At 35.1% G+C, this 12,695-nt stretch overlaps 1 long non-coding RNA gene across 1 annotated transcript; it reads left to right on the top strand.

Annotated features, from left to right (window-relative positions):
* Positions 1-9,541: 9,541 nt before the first annotated feature.
* On the top strand, positions 9,542-12,139 carry LOC145667771 (uncharacterized). Its single transcript, XR_014127913.1, has 2 exons — positions 9,542-9,705; positions 11,899-12,139. It is a non-coding gene; the product is annotated as an uncharacterized LOC145667771 (long non-coding RNA).
* The last annotated feature ends 556 nt before the right edge of the window (positions 12,140-12,695 follow it).

The following is a 12,695-nucleotide window of genomic DNA, read 5'->3' as shown; positions in this document are numbered from 1 at the left end:
ATATAGTGTCTAAGTATTGTACAATCTCCAACAAATTTCTGGATGCGTGCTTGGCGGGTGTCTGGTGCCCATAAGTCCAACCTTTTTACTTTACCGAATGCACGGAGCTACCGAACTACAGTGGTATGGTGTATGCCTAATTTGTCTGCAATGGCACGAACATTTTCCCCAGTATACGCTTCCACGATGTTCCGGAATAGCTCATCCAAACATGATGTTGGTCGGCGAAGACGTGGCTCGTTTTGGAATATTGTGTCACTGGAACGAAATTTGACAAACCAATGTGAAATGGTGCGTTCATTCGCCATTTCTGACCCAAATGCGCTGTTAGGATTTTTTGCGGTTTGCTGTGCAAAAATGTCCTACTTTGAATTCATAAAGAAAAATCATTCGCAATTGCGTTCTCCAAGGTGCATTTTCATACGACCCTGTTTAACAACACACTACCTCCTGATTGTCTGCGTACCACAAACTATTTGCTGAAGGTGTACAGAGTTCGTGACATTATACGTGAGACCTTAATCCATCCCTGTGTTGTGTTGCTCAGGTGAGTTCCCCTACCAGACGCCAAAGGAGACATTCATTCGCACCAACCAATTATAACAAGTGCTCAGGAGAATACCCAATGAACGTATTTCTGACATAAATATTACGTTTTTAAGTAAATATTTTATTGTAGTGGCGTATACACTAGGGTTGCCAGGTTGCCACCCATCCCGATATGTTTCTGTCTGGAATTTAAAATGTTCCAGCTTTCATATTTATTAATGAAGTTGGTATTTATTATTATTATTATTATTATTATTATTATTATTATTATTATTATTATTATTATTATTATTATTATTATTATTATTATTATTATTATTATTATTGGAATTTAATTTCTACATTATTATACAGTCTTCAAAATCAGAGGACACCTCACAACAGTGGCAGACAGATAGCAATGCCTTTGGCAACAGAAAGTCTAATCTCACTTTGTAATTGGTAAAGATAAACTTCTGAAGGCAGGAACGAGTAACCAGAAATATACATTTAAATGTGGGCACCAGCAGTAGACCTGGAATGGCAACAGCTGATGCAATAACAAAAATATATGGTAGACTACTGTTCCTACAATAAAAATTATATTAAAACAGTTACGAAAGGCCTGTAGCCAGGTAGGGGCTAGAGGAGCACTGCCCCACCTAAATTATTTTTGCCCGCTCTAAAAAAAATGTTGAAGAGAATTTTCAAACTGACTCAAAACCAGTGAAATTCTTGCAATTATATTTACCAAATTAAATTCAACTTTGCGAATTCTACACACTTCTGAGTAAAATTATATGTTTCTTGCTAGATGCACCAAACATTTTCCATTGCCTTTACTCATTTCAAGAATTTCAAACCCCTACCATATTATTGCAACCATGACAAGCATCCAAGGATACCAGGTACACTTCCAAACAACAGTATCATAGTCCACAACCTTAGTTGTTAATAAACTGTAGTGTCTCGCTTATTTTGAAAGGTAGAAAAATGAGTGCAAATGTTGAATAAAACATATACTACTATTTTGTATTGATATAATCTAGAATTGCTGAAATATAATTTTGTTCCAATGTTTAAAAAATTAACACTTCAATTTTAATTATTAATATGAAACAATAAAGTACCTCGCAAAGAGTTTGTATCAAGAACACAAAAATGAAACAAAAGTTTACGGTTTTGATGATTCAAAAATAAATTCAGATTCTGTAAATAATAAATAAATATAGCTATCGATACAATTTTATGGTGTTCTTTGATATCTTTGTCATTGTTCCCTCAGTCTTCATTTCTGCCCCTCCCCCTAATAAATCATTGGCCTGAGTTAGGGCCCTGCTACGGGCCTGAGTTACGCCCACATATTTTTTTCAAAGGGAGGATGGAAGACCGATTCACAAGCACGCACAGTCTCGGATACTGTATATACACATTTTAATGCACATGCACACACAATACATCATATAAAACAACAATTTATGCACACGTTCTTATTAACTTCACTATAGTATTTAGTAATATAGATATACATGAGAGGAAATTAGTACGTGTTGATACGTACTCCCAAGAATTGTACTCACTTTTCAAAAATTATGGGGTAACTGCCTCCATGGCACCCTTGGCTGCTGCGAGTGGCCATGTATTAAAGTATTGGAATAGTTTACTATTTCTATATTTTACTGCGCATATATTAGGTAAGTAACACATTACACAGTTTAACACCTATACTATTGGAATTGGCCTTTACGTTTTGTGGGACTTTTTCGTTTTCTTTACACCAATTATATATATGATTCGCTTTTTACTATACAAAAACTTATATTCCATAATAAACGAAAAAGAAACGCTAGCATCTCCCCCCCCCCCCCCCGCCTCAAATAGCTGCATAATTGGTTTTTGTACATTTTGGTTTGGAAAAATGGCAAATCACATGAAGCATTCCGACATTTTGCTTTGGATAGTTGGCAAACAGCATGAAGTGTTCCGATATTTTGTTTTGGAAAGGTGGTAAGCCATACACTACATACACCTGTATCATTCAGACTAACTATCCTATATAACATAGACCTATAATGTAAAAATATCTTCATCTGTCCATAATGCTAATTCCTAGGGGTTGCATAACTATCTAGACGAAATATTAGAAAATCGTCTATTCTTAATTGACGAACCGAAGGATTCGGGGAAGTGAGGGAGGACAACTAGTATATATTAGTGTTATAAGAGCAAGTTGAAAATTTAATCTGAAAATGCAGCAATAGTTTGTTTGCTTATTTGTGTGAGCAATACAGGTGGCGTTGTGTAGTTTCTTGAAATTGCCCTCTATGTTGTTTAAAATCTCACAGAAGTATACAAAAATGAACGAATAAAGTAACATATCCTGATGAAGTTATAAAATCTCTCAGTAGTCAGCAGAAATATCTGTGCTATCCAGGCACGCACAGCTTATGGGGAACTTATGTGTTGTCGTAATGAAATGAAATGGAATCTTTCAGTGTAACGTTCCAGGATTATGCCTGTTAGGCTAAGAGAGACGGGTGATTAAGACAAGTGAATGATGATGAAAGAATTGGTGGAATGAGGTTGTTGAAGGAAACAGGTATATCCCGAGAAAATCTATGGACACGATGTTGTCCACTACAAGATTATTTGACTGGAGGTCGAACCAGGGACCCTCCGCACCAGAGATAAGCGCTTTACTACAGAGCTAACGTGCCTCATTGATCTCATCTACACACAGTGTATAGAAATGAAAATCGCTATGTTTATGACTCAATACTCTTTAACCACCCGATGGATCTCAATCAAATTTTGAATGAAGTTCGGGCCTGGGAGTGTTCCTATCATTTCACTTGACGGTACAACGTAGGAGAGAAGGAGGGAAGATATATATAAACATAAATTGATTTAATAATAACTCTTGAAGCACGAGTCCGATCTCGATCAAATTCGCAACATAGATGAGGTTAGAACCTGAGATATTTTTTATCGTTTCACTAGTGCAACTTACGGGAAGGGGATGGGGGGAATATTTGAAAATGATCGAAAATCACAGATATTAGAGTCGAATCCATAGTTTTTGGGGTCGCTGAGATGAATAGTGACACTTTCGATGTCGTTTAAATCAATTTTAAGCCCCACAACTTGTGGGAGGGGGAAGATATATAAAAATGATAGAAAATGACCGATATCAGAGAGCACTTCTGTAGTAGTAAAAAGTGAGTGATTAACTCAACATATTACTATTTCTTCTTAATTTAACCCAGCGAAGCAGGTAATTGACGCTGTTTAGCTTAAAGGGCAAAATTTTAGGACTTAAAATTCAAAAATTCAATATAATTTGGGGTCTGAAAAATTTGAATCCGATTTGAAGTGTTAAAATAAGAATTTATACAGCAAATGGAGAGATTAGGTTAGATGTACACAAAGCAAACAAGTAGATATCAATAAACAAGAAGCAGTGTCACACTGAACGCCACGTGAAGGAGTTTGGTTTCACAATGTTTAAATTAAAGTTTTAATTTTGGTATTTTCCCTCACCCTTCATTCTCTATTCAAAGTATTTTACCTAAAATTAAAAGGAATATATTTTAAGATAAATGAATATTTGAAAATAGATTTTTCTTAAATCTTTATATACCGTATGTCGAGTAGGAAGTGTTTTAAATTCATTTTAGCGTTGTATTTCACGGACAGATTAATATTTCGTATCCTGAACATTATACCAACCCGCTAATCTCAACATCACTGCGGGTAGTCTATAAGACAAGGATAGTTCCCATTCCATAGGATACATGAGAGCCAATATTTGATATGTCCATATTTTGGGATCAACGGGATGAATTAATTCCATTAATACACTCGATTCCTAACTATCCATCCTCCGTTCTGTCCAAAGTTGATGATGATCCATCAAGTAATTCTTAAGATTTTTGTAACCAGGGGTGGACCAAGGGCCGGGCGACTGCCCGGGGCGCCGCAGCCAGGGGGCGGCAAAACGTGCCTCAAAATGTGAATTTTATAACGTGTTTTCTACTGACTTTTTAAAACTTGTATTCTTGTAAAGTATAAATTATATTATTTTTTTCAATTCCACTACGGCGAACTTTTCCCAGGTAATGAATAGGGATGAGCACAAGACAAGATTTGAGATTGTCTCGTTTCGAAAATGTGCTGTAAAAGTGATGTCTCGACTCGAAAAGTGTATATTTCTCTATTGGAAGAGGTGTGTCTCGACTCGAATTTTGTCAGGAAAATTCTGTCTCGTCTCGTCTCGTGCGCATCCCTAGTAATGAATACTATTTGATTTTATATATATTACTCTTTTAAAGGGGCGGGGCACAGTGGCACAGTGGCTCAGTGGTAGAGTGTTCATCTCCGGTGTTTGGTGTTCCTGGTTCGATGCCAGCTCGCGCCTTGTGGATTTTGTGGTAGACAAAAACAGTGCTCTTCGGTTTTTTCGAGGTTTTCCAATTTCCTCCCACTTTCTTCATTCCACCATTTCATTCATTACTCATCATCACCGTCTTCTTTAGCCTAATCAGCATAACCGAGGGACGTAAAATTTAAAGATTTCCTTGTTTTAAAGTGTTGGTGGATGGGGAAGAGTATATACAAGAACTCAGTGTTCGTAGTTTGAGGGAAATTTCATAAGTAAACTTAGCAATAAGGGGAAAAGGGAATTTTTCGATAAAACCTGAAAATTCAGGGAAATTGTCGTATAGATTTATTGACCAATACAAATGCTTATTTTTTCATTGTTCTTCAGAAATAAACCAATACAATATATATATATATATATATATATATATATATATATATATATATATATATATATATATATATATATATATATATATATATATATATATAGTGACAGATCCAGGATATGATCAAGGGAGGGGCTAAACAATAGTTTGCCGCTTTATCGAGTGTAAAACAGGATTGAAGTCCATTTTATCCAGTCTATACCTGAGGGTCAAGGGAGGCTATAGACCCTATAGCCCCCTTGGATTCGCTCTTATATATATATATATATATATATATATATATATATATATATATATATATATATATATATATATATATATATATATATAGTCCGTCATAAGAAAATAGCACCACTCAGCAAGCGCAAGGGTTTTATTATATTTACTATTTAAGGTGGATCACCACCCGGAAGTCAGCACATACTTTAGCTCATTCCCTTAACCACTGCGCAATGAAACGTTAAATATTATAAATATTGTATTATAAGATAAAGTTATGTTTCGGCTACAATACAAGACACTGATTCATTTGGTTCTGTCTTCTGATAGACGAAAAAGGCAACAAATAAAAGAAAATATTTGATTCGTTTTACAATGAGCACAAAAGATGGCACTTGCTGTAGATCTTACTAGAAGTGCTCAATTTTATGAAATATTTATTTGAATGTGTTAAGTACTTTAAAAGTAACGATCCTATTACGAAATAGATATATTGTTTGACCTTTTCTTGTTATGTTTCACATTTTATTTAAATATTAATTTATATTTAAGGAAATAGATTTCGAGAAAAAACTTACACAGAACGCCATAATGCGTTGTTGCCAAATTTATACGTTTAATTCCTGGATTCTAGCGTTGCAGTTCGAGAAGCGGAACTTGGTGTGAATTGCAGTAAGGGTCGAAAACTAATTTCTCCAATAAGTATCCACGCAGAATTACATTATTTCTTCCTTTATTATCTGGCACCAGTAAACACACGACACTACCTGGCAACGCTGCACTATTCAAGCAGTGTTTAGCATAGCACCGAGAACACCTAGCGATCCACCTTTTAAATAAAGGAAACCATTTCATGAAATACAGGTATCTATACTTGGTATTTCTAACAACCTTTAAGTTTGGTGAAGACAAAGCAGTATTTTGCGTTATAGTAGTTCAGATGCTCTCTGTTTGGTGTCTCTGTACTCACTACGAGTATGAGTGTGGCCTGTTTTGTTTGCTTTTCTGGAGCGGTGTAAAGTTAAAATTTTAATGAAAATTATGTATTATTGAATGTTTCTTGTATTTACGTTCTAAACAGAAGTTCTTCAAGCACTATATAAGACGTTGAAGAATCTCATTATTCCCTAGATACTTGAAATATGAGAAAAGTGTGTGACACAAGCCTTTGTAAACAAAGACGAATTCTGACACTGCGAAGTGAGGGCTGCTGAAATAGACAAATTGCCAAAATTCTATGTATACATCATACTATCTTTGGTAGAATAATACAGAAGCAAAGAGAGCATGGTATGTCTTCTGAATGAGAACGGTGTGACGGAAAATTATAACAGCTGAGAGATTGTATCGAGAGGATTTTCACTTGGCTGTATCAGACAGAGCTTCCAGGAGCATGAAATGCAGCGGCTATTTATTCTAATGCAGGTTATAACATATGCTGAATGACTGCTCTCAGACGATTTAATGAAAAAGGGTTACATAAGAAAACTGTAAGAAAGAACCCACTTTTAACTGATAAATATGTAAACACTAGAAGGGAATTCCTGAGTAGACACGGTGCATGGAGTGATAAACAGTGGTGAGACGTAATTTTCTTGGATGAGAAGAAGTTTAGGATTGTTAAAAATGACAGTGGAATGAAATTTTGGATGAGGAAAGGAGAAAACGTGAAGCCAAAGTACGTTTCTAAAAGAAGGAAATTTGATGAAAGTGTCATGTTGTGCGGATGTTTTACTTCAAATGGAGTGGGATGAATTAAAATCTGGATGGTTTCTAAGTATGAATTTCCAAAGATTATGGTGGCCACCAAAGTCTCCGGATATGAATCCTGTATACGTGGCACATTATATCACAAAAAGGACATGTCAGTCTAGGAGACAAATCACTGAGGAACTGGTTTCAATCTGGCATCTCGAACTAGATATTACATTAAGTGAAACACTTGTGAACATCATATCCCGTTGGTTTGCTGCTTTAAGAGCTGCCTTTGGCGTGTAACAAAAGACTGAAGTGTAATAAATATTATGCTGTAAACAATTTTCTTTTCTCATTTACTTTCAATAATTTACCTTCCGTTTAGCAATAAACTTTGCACAAAAAGTGTGATAATAAAAAAAATAAGCATTAAATTTATTTTCTGGATTATAAGGTCCCTTAACGTATAAAACGTTTTCATGTAATGTTCATATATGTACTACAGGTGCACAACATGAACATTAGAGAACTATTAAAAGATCAGTTGAACAGTGTGTGACCAATGAGATGTATAAAATAGGGCTGGAATTAACAATATAGGTTACACTTTTTTTTCAAAGTGGTGTTATTTTTTGTGACAGACTATATATATATATATATATATATATATATATATATATATATATATATATATATATATATATATATATATATATATATATATATATATATGTGTGTGTGTGTGTGTGTGTGTGTGTGTGTGTGTGCGTGTGTGTGTGTGTATGTATGTATAATGTGTGTGTGAGAGAGTTCAAAGTAGCATAATTTACACCCATTTTTGGCTTGACATTTTTTTAATCTTATCTCATAAATTCTGTCATAGGAATTGGACATTTATCCAACTAGGAAAAATTTTATAATAAAAGGGAAAATTTTGTGTCAGTCGAGGGAAATTTTCATAAAACTTACGAACACTGACAGCATTTACTTTTGATTTTTTAGAAACGATACCGCCGCGCCACACTGTCGGCCTCTATTGAAAGTATTGTCTAGAAGATATTATTATTTCGCTATGTACTTCGTGCTAGATCATTTATTTCGATAGTGTTTGCGAAATCGAATATGCCACTCTGCAACAACATAGGAGGATTTTACTGGGCGTTTTTATAGCTCATGCCTACGCTTGGAATACGCTGATCATGTCTTTAAATATGGATAGCTAATGACAATGTGCTACAAACGCAAAAGCAATAAAAATGCGCAGAAAACGTCTGCTCCAGTGTATTTGGTGCGTTTCGGAACAATAGAACGCCTGCTGTTTAAAAGATGTCTAAAGGAAGTCAAAAAAGGAAAGGCGTGTTGCCAGGCAAGGGGACTTTAGCAAGAAACAGCTCTTTGGAAGATGCTTTGTGCAGAGTATTGGAACTCTGCTATTATAGACCTGGACCTGGCAAAAAAGACCTGGAAACCCTGATTGGCTCACAGTATGATTTATAACCCTGGAGAAAGTAAAATTACCGAGAAGCCTAGGTCGCGTTCGCTGAGGGGTACCGCATTCTAGAATAGCCTAAACCTTAGAAGCGGCATAACAATATATATATATATATATATATATATATATATATATATATATATATATATATATATATATATATATATATATATATATATATATATATATATATATATATATATATATAGGAATAAAATGAAAAATATAAGCTAGGACTAGAAGGCGCCAAAAATCACATTGCCCGGGTGAAAATTTTACCTTGTTTCGCCCCTGTTTGTGATTCCCGCATAAACACACGGACAAACAAAGCAAATATGATAAATGAAACTCCTTAAAATTATCTTTTCAATAAAACAATAAAATGAATGATAATATTGATTTGATTTTAGTTTAGCGTCCATTTCAGCAGCGAAGGTTATATGAGACGTGGAACTACAGCTTAACGTGGGATCCGAACCACATGAGCTCTCGCTAGAAATCGAATCCAGGCCCCCCATGTCAAAGGCGCATACGCTAACGCTTAGGCACAAGGGAGCTCAAAGAAATATTGAAAACGTAGTGTTCTTGAAAGATTTAATCAAAATTATATATATATATATATATATATATATATATATATATATATATATATATATATATATATATATATATATATAAGCAATGCGGAAGGGTTGATACTATTCCTATTAAAATATGAACTAGCAATTTGTAATACAAAGCTTCGTACTGCGAACGTTTGTTTGTCTTTTGTGTTTATCTGATGGGCGTGGTCAATGACTCACCTGTATTTAGTTTCTTATGTGACCTTCCACACGTTCTTTGTGTTTTCCTTTCGTTTCATTAACATAACCATCCACAAGTATAGAACCTCAGATTTTCCGTTTCAAGCAGTAGACTATATAAGAGTTTCTGAATGCAAGTTTAAACATCAGTTCAGTCTCAGAAGCCTATCCCGTTAACACAAACAAGATGTTCAAGCTGGTAAGTATTAATCTACAACATTAATCGAATAGAACAAGTTAAATTCTGTTTCACATTGTGAAACTCTTGTAAACTTTCAAGTTAAGGTCCAATATTCTTACTAAAAGCGATTTATTAGTTCCACTTTGATTTGATTTTCAGTTTAGCGTCCCTTTGAGCAGTGAGGCTACATGAGACGTGGACTTACAGCTTAACGTGGAATCCGAACCATATGAGCTCCCTCCGTTTACCTAAGTGTTTAATTTAAAAAAGAAAAATTCCGAGCCCCAATCATCACCATCATCATAGGCATTCTGTTATTATTGGCAGGTCACTTGCCGCAACTGAGAAGCATCCATGCTCCACAGTCTTCCGCTAACCTCTTCGTCTTCACGTATGAATTTTCTGTTTTGATATCCTCCTCCAATTGTAGCATCCTTTGGTGTCTCCCTCTCTTTCCTGCCACCATATCCTCTAGCACGTCCCTCATCATGGTATAGTTCCTTCTTAGTCAATGTCCCAACCAGTTTCTCTTCCTCTTCCATCTAAAATTATTCTTTTCTCCAGCATTTCTAGCATCCTCTCATTCGTTTTTTGCCCAATTTAACTGATTCTACCCATCCTTCTCCACACCCACATTTAGAAACTGCCCTAATGGGAAGTCTAAAAGAAGAAAGTAAAATATATACCAGTATATTTTATATTACATACGTTAATTCCAAATCTTTTTTTAGAGCCTTTTAAATTAGCTTCGGTGTTACTAGTAATGTGAATCACAATATGCAGTATTTCCTAACGATTCAATCCATGGACGCACTCACACTGTGTTACTCAACTAAAGAATGACTTGATCGCTGGCTGAGTTGGAATTTTAAATTAATACAACATAACAAGCCGTCAGATAGTCGAATCCCAAATGCAATAGCTAGAGTGTTCATTTATAACTTCGTATATTTTCTGCGTCTCTAACGTGAAATCATTGCTATCGAACTATACGTAGTTCTGCAATAAATACTACGTTTGTTTTAGCTATTTTTAAAGTACTATGGAAACCTTACAGAGATTTTAAAAGACAAGACTAATTGCAAAATCATGATAATTATTCACCTTCTTCTCGCTGGTCTAGAGGCTAGCGCATATATCTTTCAAACACAAGTTCGGTTTTTGACCAGAGAGCATCGGACTCATCAAAGTGGTTCAGATCACAATTTCAACTTTAGGTCTTATATCCTATGTACGTGTACTTTGCCTGCTGACGAAAGACAAAAAATAGAAATCAAATCAAAGTTATTCGCTCGTATATCGTTTTATAATGAAGCATCCACTGGAAGAAGGAAATAAACGCCATATTGAGAATGGGGTTTTGTGCTGAATTTATTACATATGTCAGTCTTAAATGACTTTTCTGACTTACTACCATATTTGTACGTTCCCCAATGGTGCAGTAAGGCAGTCTTTCCCAACCAATGTGCCATTCAATCCCATAGAGAGTGTCACAAAAATTTAGAAGTTAAACATGAAATGAAAAAATAAATATTTCAATTAAATGTCCCACGTTTTTATGCCTTTGAGGCTAAAAGAGACAGATGATTAAGGCAAGTAAATGATATGGAAAATTCGGTAGAATGAAAATGTGGGAGGAAACGGGAGTACTCGACAAAACCCATAGACACGATATTATTCTACACAAATTTTCTTGGCCGAGGGTCGAACCAGGGACCTCGCGTAACAGAGGTAAGCGCTTCATCACTGAGCCACCATATCCCCCAGAAGTTAAAAATCATGAAGCACATAGTAATTAGTTAAAAACATTATTGAATTAGATTGTACTAATCAACATCTCTAGTGGCAGCAATAAGCTCAGTAGGGTACTGCATAGTTACTACTCCAATAGCCTATATAGAAACTTAGAGTCTTACACTGTTGTAATTTATATTATTATTAATAAAACAAACCAGACATCACAGTGTCGTACGTGTTCAATAAAATTTGTCATTAGTCAAAGAGAAGGGAACTACTGCAATAAGTACGAACATTTTCTTCAGGTGGAGAAAAGAAATAGTTCCAACAGAAAATATCGATTTTGAATTCAGTACTTTTCCTCCTTCTGCCAATTCTCAATTCAATTATTTTGTTAACACTTAACACTTAACATCTTGAAATGCTAACATTCTCTGTTATTTATTTATTTATGTTCTTATTAATTTTTTGCAGTTCATTCTCCTCGTCATTGTGGCCGCTGCCTTCGCTCAGTACCTCCTACCATCAGCTATCTCTTCTCAGAGCAGCGGCGTCCTCCATGGACCTTTCTCCAGCAGCGGAAGTTCCAGGATCCAAACTCATTCTCCTGGACTTGTGGGCTTAGGCTACTACGGTTAATAAACAAAGAACATCCAACTAGTCATTTATGGCTTCTGTACTTAAATGTGTAAATAAATTCAATCAAAAATACTAACGCTGTGTTTTATTAGACATGTTTTGTCATCCATGATAAGTTTGATTTTTTTTCTATGAGGAATATCATTTATGAAGGGTAAATTATCCTAGAACTACATATATACTTATGTTTTTATATGCTAAGTAATGTATCGGAGTTATGCCCTTTAATATAAAAAAGACATCCCTATCTACAGGTCTAGTGGCTAGCGAGAGCGCTTCCAGTACACGTATTTCTTAGTTTGATTTCGGTAGAAGAGCACTGAGCAAATTATGGTGTTTCAGTTTCCATTTTAGACTGTAAGTCTACGTCTCAAATAGCCTCACTGCTGCGAAAGGACTCTGAAGTTCAAAAACAAGCTAAAGGAAACATAATAAATGCAGAAAGATGATGATCGAAAAGGTTTTTTTTTTTTTTTTTTTTTGAATAAGAAAGAGTACGGATACAAGGGAATCTAGAAATAATCAGTTCCTACAATGTTGCCAAATATAAACTCATAGGCAAAGGATCGAAATAGAGACCATTAGCACAAGGATTGGTCAGAGACGGGTTTTAGGACTTTTCATATTTTGAC

This window comes from Thermobia domestica, chromosome 1 (genome assembly GCF_964235325.1).
Source record: "Thermobia domestica chromosome 1, izTheDome1.hap1.1, whole genome shotgun sequence".
Classification (NCBI taxonomy): domain Eukaryota; kingdom Metazoa; phylum Arthropoda; class Insecta; order Zygentoma; family Lepismatidae; genus Thermobia; species Thermobia domestica.
This window is presented reverse-complemented; position numbering and strand designations above follow the sequence as displayed.